The following is a 9606-nucleotide window of genomic DNA, read 5'->3' on the forward strand; positions in this document are numbered from 1 at the left end:
AGCTGGCCATGATTATTTGACCACACTATTAAGCGAAACAAAGCGGGGGTTGTCTCTAGTCTAATTGTTAATGGACTGGACTTTGCCCAGGGTGAAGGCTCCATCACTGTTTGGCTGCAGTTTCTAATATGAACTGGGGAAAGTAAAGCAGCTCCACACAGAGCATTTACAGCATGTTCTAATAAATGACTTGTGATTGCAGTTTCAGTTAAATAAGCTGCTGTTTGCCCTGAGGATGATTCATTTTCCTCTCTGTCTTTCCTGTCTTTCTCTCTATCCCTCTCTCCCGCACCACCCCCCCTCCCCTGTCTTTCTCTCTTCTCCTTCTCTCTCCGTCCTTCCCCCCCTCTGTCTTTCTCTCTTCTCCTTCTCTCTCCGTCCTTTCCCACTTTCTCTGTATTTCTCTCTTCTCCATCTCTCTCCTTTTACGCTCTCTCTTTCTCTCTTCTCCATCTGTCTCTCCCTCCTTCCCCCTCTCTTTCTTCTCCATCTGTCTCTCCTTTCCCCTCTCTCTCTTTTTCTCTTCTCCATCTCTCTCGCTCTCCTTTCCCCCCCTCTCTGTCTTTTTTCTTCTTCATCTCTCTCCTTTCCCCCTTTGTATTTCTCTCTTCTCCATCCCTCTCTCCCTCCTTTCCCCTCTGTCTTTCTCTCTTCTCCATCTCTCTCTCCTTTTACACTATCTGTCTTTCTCTCTTCTCCATCTCTCTCTCCTTTTACAGTATCTGTCTTTCTCTCTTCTCCATCTCTCTCTCTCTCCTTTTACACTCTGTCTTTCTCTCTTCTCCATCTCTCTCTCCTTTTACACTCTGTCTTTCTCTTTTCTCCATCTCTCTCTCCTTCCCCCTCTCTCTTTCTTCTCCATCTGTCTCTTCTTTCCCCTATCTCTGTCTTTTTTCTTCTCCATCTTTCTCCTTCCATTCCCCCTCTCTGTCTTTCTCTCTTCCCCATCTCTCTTTCTTTTCAACATCTCTTTCTCTCTTCCCATCTCTCTTTCTCTCTTCCCCATTTGTTTTTATGTCTTCCCCATCTCTTTCTTTCTCTCTTCCCCATCTCTCTTTCTCTTTACCATCTCTTTCTTTCTTCCCCATCTCTCTCTTTCTCTCTTTCTCTCTTCCCCATCTCTCTATTTCTCTCTTTCTCCCTTCCCCATCTCTCTCTTTCTCTTCCCCATCTCTCTATTTCTCTCTTCATTTTTTGTTCTCTTTCCCCTGTCTCTCTTTCTCTTTCCCATCTCTTTCTCTCTTCCCATCTTTTTCTTTCTTCCCCATCTCTCTTACTCTCTTCCCATCTTTTTCTTTCTTCCCCATCTCTCTCTTTCTCTTTTCCCATCCTTTTCTTTCTCTTCCCATCTTACTCTTTCTCTCTTTCCCATCTCTTTTTCTCTCTTGCCCATCTCTCTTTCTTTCTTCCCCATCTTGCTCTTTCTCTTTTCCCATCTCTCTTTCTCTCTTCCCCATCTTGCTCTTTCTCTCTTCCTATCTCTTTTTCTCTCTTCCCCATCTCTCATTCCTTCTTCCCCATCTCTCTTTCTCTTCCCCATCTCTCATTCTTTCTTCCCCATCTCTCTCTCTTCCCATCTCTTTTTCTCTCTTCCTCATCTCTCTTTCTCTCTTCCAATCTCTTTTTCTCTCTTGCCCATATCTCTCTTTCTCTCTTCTCCATCTCTCATTCTTTCTTTCCCATCTCTTTCTCTCTTCCCCATCTCTCACTTTCTCTCTTCCCCATCTCTTTTTCTTTCTTCCCCATCTCTCCTTCTCTTTTCTCCATCTCTCTTTCTCTCTTCCCCATCTCTCTCTTTCTCTCTTTATCTCTTCCCCATCTCTCTTTCTCTCTTCCCCATCTTTTTCTTTCTTCCCCATCTCTCTTTCTCTCTTCCTCATCTTTTTCTCTCTTCCCCATCTCTCATTCTTTCTTCCCCATCTGTCTTTCTCTCTTCCCATCTCTTTTTCTCTCTTCCCCATCTCTCTTTCTCTCTTCCCATCTCTTTTTTATCTCTTCCCCATCTCTCTTTCTCTCTTCCCCATCTCTCTTTCTCTCTTCCCATCTCTTTTTTATCTCTTCCCTATCTCTCTTTCTCTCTTCCCATCTCTTTTTTATCTCTTCCCTATCTCTCTTTCTCTCTTCCCCATCTCTTTTTCTCTCTTCCCATCTCTTTTTTATCTCTTCCCCATCTCTCTTTCTCTCTTCCCATCTTTTTTATCTCTTCCCTATCTCTTTCTCTCTTCCCAATCTCTCTTTTTCTCTCTTCCCCATCTCTCTGTTCCTCTCTTCCCCATCTCTCTCTTTCTCTTTTCCCATCTCTCTTTTTCTCTCTTCCCCATCTCTCTTTCTCTCTTCCCAATCTCTCTCTTTCTCTCTTCCCCATCTCTCTTTCTCTCTTCCCAATCTCTCATTCTCTCTTCCCCATCTCTCTCTCTCTCTTTCTCTTTCTCTTTTCCCCCATCTCTCTCTTTCTCTCTTCCCATCTCTCTTTTTATCTCTTCCCTATCTCTCTCTTTCTCTCTTCTCATCTCTTTTTTATTTCTTCCTTATCTCTCTTTCTATCTTCCCCATCTCTCTTTCTCTCTTCCCCATCTCTCTTTCTATTTCCGATCTCTATTTTTCTCTCTTCCCATCTCTCTTTCTCTCTTCCCCATCTCTCTGTTTCTCTTCCCCATCTCTCTCTCTCTTCCTAATCTTTCTTTTTTCCTCCTTTTTGTTCTTCCCATCTCTCTTTTTCTCTCTTCCCATCTTTTTTCTCTCTTCCCATCTTTTTTCTCTCTTCCTCATCTTTCTTTTTCTCTTTTTCTCTCTTCCCATCTCTTTCTCTCTTCCCAGTCTCTCTTTCTCTTTCCCATCTTTCTCTCTTCCCAATATTGCTCTTTCTCTCTTTCACATCTCTTTCTCTCTTTCCTATCTTTATCTCTTTCCCATCAATCTGTCTATCCTCCACATTTTTCTCTCTTACCCATCTCATTCTTTTTCAATTTCTCATCACTTTCTCCCTCTCTCTCTCTCTTTGTAATCTCCTTCCCTTTCCTCAGTCGTCCTCTCTTTCTTATCTTTTTTCTTTTCTTTTTTTAACATTTCTCTCTCCTTTCTATTCTCCATTCCCCTTGTCTTACCCACTCTCTCTCTCTCTCTCTCTCTCTCTCTCTCTCTCTTTCTCTCTCTCTCTCTCTCTCCTGAACACTTTGGGTAAGTTCATTTGCACAATGGGCTTATGCCCAGTTAACGTTGTGCAAACTGCGTGTCTGGATTATTACACAAGACTCAGACTGTGTTCAGTAATCACATGTGACAATGTGTGACACAGGTGTTAACAAGAATATGTAACCGAATAATAACAGTGGTAACCATGTTGCTGTGTTTTTGATTAAAATGTATCATAACATATTTGAGTTCATGATAAAAGTTTTAAAAAACTACATTTTAGCTGAACTGTTCCTTCAAATAAAACTAATCTGAACAGCCAGCACTGTGCAAATGTATTAAAGCAGGTGTTCTGTTTTGTTATTCTGCAGAAAGGGTTGTCCTCCTGTGTTTCTGTTCACTGCTGCCGGTTCAGGCTGTGTAGTAGAACTAGGTTCCTTTATCTTCACCAACACAGTCAGCTTCAGCTCTGACTTTTCAGGTAAGCCTAATAAACGAACCTACTGACCGTTGACCCACCCCCACCCGAATGACTGCACATTCATTTCCTGAATGGATTTGACTGAAACTGCATTGACCCAAATCCTGCGCTGTGTCCTTCGTCTTTGATCCGGGATGAGCCAGAACTACATGCTGGATGGTTCACTTAAACACGTGAACCGGCCCAGTCTGTTTGTTCAATATTCACCCTGTGACATCCTCAAAGCTGGAAGGCTGAGGATAATTCCACCCAAATCATCAGAAACCTCAGATGGCTTTCATAAACATTAATGAATGACACCAAGAGTTCATGTAAGTTCAAGATACTTTAATGGAGAAGGCCTCAAAACAGGTATTGGAACAACTGTAAGCCATGCTTCCTGTCCAAAATGAGTGCTTGACCTCAAAATTGTGGTGATTGGAGCGGGGGGTGACTCCACCTTAATGCCCATGGTTTTAGAATGGGATGTCCAAGGTGCAAAATGTTTCTTTTAATTTTGTATAAAAATGTAATGGCTTTTGCCCACACAACTAAAACTTCTGATTTTTGATTACATCACCATGCACCAGTGGGCAGGGAAAATGACATTAACCACTAGCATCATGCGTCACCTCCTCCTCTTACCACTCCCGCTGAGTGATTCGCACTGACTTCAGCACAGGCAGTGTTTACATTTTTAACCCAATAATATGCTGTGATCACACTGTCTTTGTCAAATATGAATAATTATATCATCACTGTTGCGCAAAAGCCTTGTATCTTTTTACCTCTTCTTACTTTTTTGCATATGAAAACAGTTATGCATTGTGTTGAAATGTCACAATAAATGGAACAACAGAAAATAATCCACACTAACTTGGAGAAAAAACATTTTACATTGACTTCAAGTCAAGTGAAAGTTTATTTATATGGCGCTTTTTACAACAGACATAGTCACAAAGCAGCTTTGCAGAAAAATATGAGCAACAGTGACAAGGAAAAACTCCCTAAGAGCAAGAGAAAGAAACCTTGAGAGGAGCCCATCCTCCTCTGGTCGACACTGGATAGCAAACAATAACAGCAAAGCATGAAATTTGACAATCAGTATAAGATACGGAAAAAGGAAAAGCAGGAGAAGCAGCGTCTATGATTAAAAAAATGCGGCATCAAGAAGGTCAGTTCATGCAGGTGAGGTTTGCACAGCGTTCTACCACTGTGGTCAAACTGGTCCAGAAATCTGGTGAGCAGTGGGCAGATGAAGCAACAGCATTAGACTTCCATTATGTGTCAAGATTTTTTTTTTCTTCCCCTGTGACGTTACCATTTCAGCTAAGGGAGGTTTTGTTCTGATTATATCCTGTTTTTGTGGCCTCACAAAATGAGTTAAATTGTGAAAACAATAAAAATGTGACGTTAATTAACATAATTTTATTGTGAAATATTGACATGGCTGAATATTCCTCATTATTTCTGATTCCTGATTATTGTTCACAGAATATATGAATGATTTCAGATTCCTTGTTTGAGTCATATTTTACTGGCTACCTACCTATAATAGCAGGGTAACAGTCCCAGAAGAGACTGTGCTTTTCAGATTTACACACCGTGATCAGCACTACTTATAAAAGCTCATGTGTAGGTTCACTGCATTACTCATTAGCTAGAAGGGCATAATCACCTAAAATTCACATTTAAAGAGTCATTCATGGCAGAGGTGTAACTTACATAAAAGGTGTTGTAAGGCTAAATAGTCCACGAAGTTTTATTTTCTGGTTTTGTTATTTATCTCACGATCACCAGTATTAGTGTTAAAGATAAAAACCTCAGAAGACAGGTGTAGGTTCACTTTTGGTTTTGGATTGCAAATGAAATGGTATTATTTGTGTTTAGACTTTGTGACCCCAGGTTCCTATCACCACAACTGTAAAGAGATCTGCAAAAATGTTCTATAAAATGAAACAAAAAAGGTTTCTTTAAAATGAGCCATGAAATTTTGAAAAATTGGTGGCGCTCCCCTGTAACACCTTTACTTTCAGAAGAAACATTGCATGAGCAGGTAACTACAAACTTTTGAACTCCTGTCCATGCATATATAAAATGTTACACTGCAGCTAGTCATGCTATCATTACCCCTGTGTGGTGGAGTAGAGGTTAACACAGTGGAAGTGCTGAGATTAAATTCTGGACTTCCCAGAATTTGTTCAACTCAGCGAAGGAGGCCCATCTGAGGCCTTCCCGTTGCCATTTGATTTCACGCCACTAGATGTCACCAAAACACTGATCATGAATGGCTACATATTTTACATGAGCATTGTAAATCACCTGTTGTAATTTACTTCTAAAGCTTAAATATATTACTATACCTTTTGTTCTTAGAGACCTAGTATTCCTCAAAACTATTTGCGCCCACAAATCATGCCAGATTTAGCAGTTTGAGGCCTTTGAACTTGCTTTGGTTTCGATTCCTCATTTCACTAGAAAAGCAGCAAGGGCAGATGTTATTTACAGGAAATCACACCCATCCTCTGTAATGCTTTCTGTACTATCAACCTGATTTATGCATGCTCCAAACGCCTTACCATGGCACTGAGAAAGAGCTTCACCATGAAAAAGCCACAAGATCTAGACATCTGCAGCGCATCTGCGAAAGAGCAGGACCACAGCAGTACCTCAGTCAAATCTAACAACTCTGCACATTTCATAAGAATATAATAATAATAAGGGGAATCCATCACTGCTGAACGTGATCACTGGGGTGTGTGTGTTTGTCTCGCTGGTGTCGCGGATGTGTAAGCAGGAGGTGGAACACCAGGGTTTGTTTCACCTCCTCATACAGGATGTTATTTTCAAAAAAGTGTGAGAAAATAGTGTGTGACTTAGAGTAAAGAGAACAAACGCCCTAAACTATTCAGCTTTAATCTCTCTCTCTGTCTCTCTCTGTCTCTGCTTGGGCAATTTGAGTGTTTGAGTGAGGCTAAGCAGTCATGCATATGTAAGTTTTACTCTTGGATGGATTTAACTGGATCCCCCACCCTGTGAATAATGCATGTGGTCAGGAATAATTCAGATAAAGTTCTACTTTTAAAAGCTCCTCCACTTCCAGTCAGCTGTAACACTACAGGGAAAGGGGCAGAGGCTGAAGGGAGTGATGTGAGGGACAGTGGGAAAGGAGGGGGTATGGATGGGATAAGGGTGGGCACATGAATACTGAAGTATTAATACTTCCAGTCCTGCCTTTTCAATAGAGAATTGATCCTTACATGAAAACGACCAAACATGTTCTTCAACAAGCTTTAACATTGCTGTTGGGACATTATGTTGTGCACTGTATAATCAAAAGTATGTGGACACCTGGCCATCACACCTTGGACATCCCATTCTAAAACCATGGGCATTAAGGTGGATTCACCTCCGTTCCAATCACCACAATTTTGAGGTCAAGCACTCATTTTGGACAGGAAGCATGGCTTACAGTTGTTCCAATCCATCCCAAAGGTTATGGTGTTCTTGCAAGCCACCGTGGTTCCTTTACACCACTCCAGCTGATTCTTGACATTGTGCATAGTGTTCAGAGGTTTGTGTGCAGCTGCTCAGCCATGAAAACCAATTTCATGCATAACTCTTGACAGTGCCAAGTCACTGAGCTCTTCATTATGGCCCGTTCTGCACTGCCATAGTTTGGGATTGCACGGCTATCTGTTTAATTGTATCTGTCAGCAATGGGTGCAGCAGATACACCTCAGCTCAATAATCAGGAAGAGTGACCACTTACTTTTGTTCTTGTAGTGTGTCTTTGTCACTTCTTTTCACACAATTTGAAAATATCAGCTATTCTTTCCAGTGTATGAACAATTCATGCATTAAATTGACCAATAGACATTTTATATGGTAGGCTTAGAGCAGGCAGTTCAGACAAAGATGCACTATGTAGGTTTTGGGGTTTTGGAGACCTCTGGTGGAAATGTGTAATTACATGCAACATGCAGAAAAACGTTTTGTCGGCTGTGCTTCAGACCTCTTCCCCGAGCAGATGAATCTGATAATTGCAAATGCATAGAAAAAATATTCAGAAAGAACTCAATCCTATTCAACTAATAAAAGTGGTGGTTATAGGAACCAGGGATCACAATATCTATAATTCAAATATAACCATTTTATCATCACCCAAAAGCACCAGTGACCCTACACATGTATTTTGAGTTTGATAATGGTATACTAGTGATATATCTGAAAGAAATGAAGATTTATTATGGTCTATTATGCCTTTGAACACCCTACGTGTGCCTCTCCACCATGAATGTCCATTAATACATTTTAAACAATGTGTTAAAAGCCAAAAGCTTATCACAAAACTATTGTACAACAATGTCTTGGGCATCCAGCAACATATTCATAGCCATTTTATATGATATTTTCTGTGAGGCAGCTTTTCGAAACATTAAACATTTGGCACTCTGAATGACTTTGTTTATGTCTTAACAATTTAGTTGAAGAAATTGCAGAAATTTTGAAAAATCGATGAGCTTGTCCAACCTTGCAACAGTTGTTAAACAATATTCATGTAGAGTACTACACTAATCGTCTGCATCTACTGGAAGTCCTGTAGAAGACCTTGTATTATTATGGTAGAGCTTTTTAATGAGAAATTTGTCTTGGTGCAGGCGCCTATATAAAAAAAAACACGACTGTGTATGAGATAATGAGAGAACTGGGGGAATAACTGTGCTGCCTTCACTGGAGCAGCATGGCAGCAGGTGTAAGACCGCAGATGTACTCTGTAATCTAATCACTCCAATTAAACCTGAGCTTATGGGAACAAACGAGGGAGGGAGGGCAGAAGGACACGGCAAATCTCCCAGAATATTTCCACCCAGTTTCTCTTGCTCTTTTTCTTTTCTTTCTGCTCCTCTAAATAAAAGAACTGGGTCTGTGTGTTTGGCTGCTCTTCCTTTCTTAATTCTTCATTTGTATTCTTCTCTCTTTATCTTTTCCTCTTTCTTTTCTGTAATCATTTGTCTCTGCTTCCTCAAGGCAACCCCACCAAGTCAATAAATCAGTCTTTCAGAAAGGAACCTTTTATCCAATCAGCACAGGGGACCATGATTACAGGGGGCGTATTCTCTAAGGCCTTTTGAGGTCATCGTGTGGCCAATGGCCCCGTTCAGGGAGAAAAAGGAAGGCATTAAGCTGCAGAATTCTTCAGCTTAATTACCAAAGAAAGGCTTTATTGTGAAGCAATGTACTGGAGCAAAGCAATGGCATTAAAAAAAGTTTCTGAGTAACAGATATTTTGGTGGCTTGCTGACGGCATCGCTCAGCCATACTGAGGGAATTATGGGTTTGTTGTTCCAAAATCATCTCGTCATCAATCACGCTGATGGCCCTGCAAGACTTAAGAGTCAGTGCTGTCAGAGCGAGGCCTAGCGATGCTCTGTCATGGATCTCAAAAGGCTGCAGGCCATACTCGACAGCTGTTCTGCAGTGACTTGCCAAAACACTGGCAGCCCTATAATACCTGGAGAACATCTACACTCACCCACCAAGTTCCTCCATCAGATTGAGGAGCTGGGGTATTTTCATATCTGTGGGCTGTTTCTGATTAGCATTCTGGCAGCGATTCACTGAAAATGCTTGATATATTCTGAAGCAGGCCAGCAATTGTGGGTCTAAATAATTTATTCCTAACTCCAAATGCAGTTGATTAGCCAAGACACATCCCAGCTGAAAAAAATCCTAGAAACCATTAAAATTTCCATTGGTTCCTGTTGACGTCCCATAGTCACCAGTTGTATTTTGTGTCCCCCTGATGAGTTGATATCACAGTGTATGATATCACAGGTTCCTCATGGTTTAATAAGTGCTCTGGGACTGACTGCAGATGCATTTGATTGTTGCCTAATGGGATCAACAGGGATACTTGGTATTGTTAGCGACTAGCTAGCTAGATGACATTAGCGAAATGAGTGCTAATTTAAATGTCCATGACATATTTACCTTCTCAAAACAGCAAACTG

Source organism: Pygocentrus nattereri, chromosome 14 (assembly GCF_015220715.1).
Source record: "Pygocentrus nattereri isolate fPygNat1 chromosome 14, fPygNat1.pri, whole genome shotgun sequence".
Lineage (NCBI taxonomy): Eukaryota > Metazoa > Chordata > Actinopteri > Characiformes > Serrasalmidae > Pygocentrus > Pygocentrus nattereri.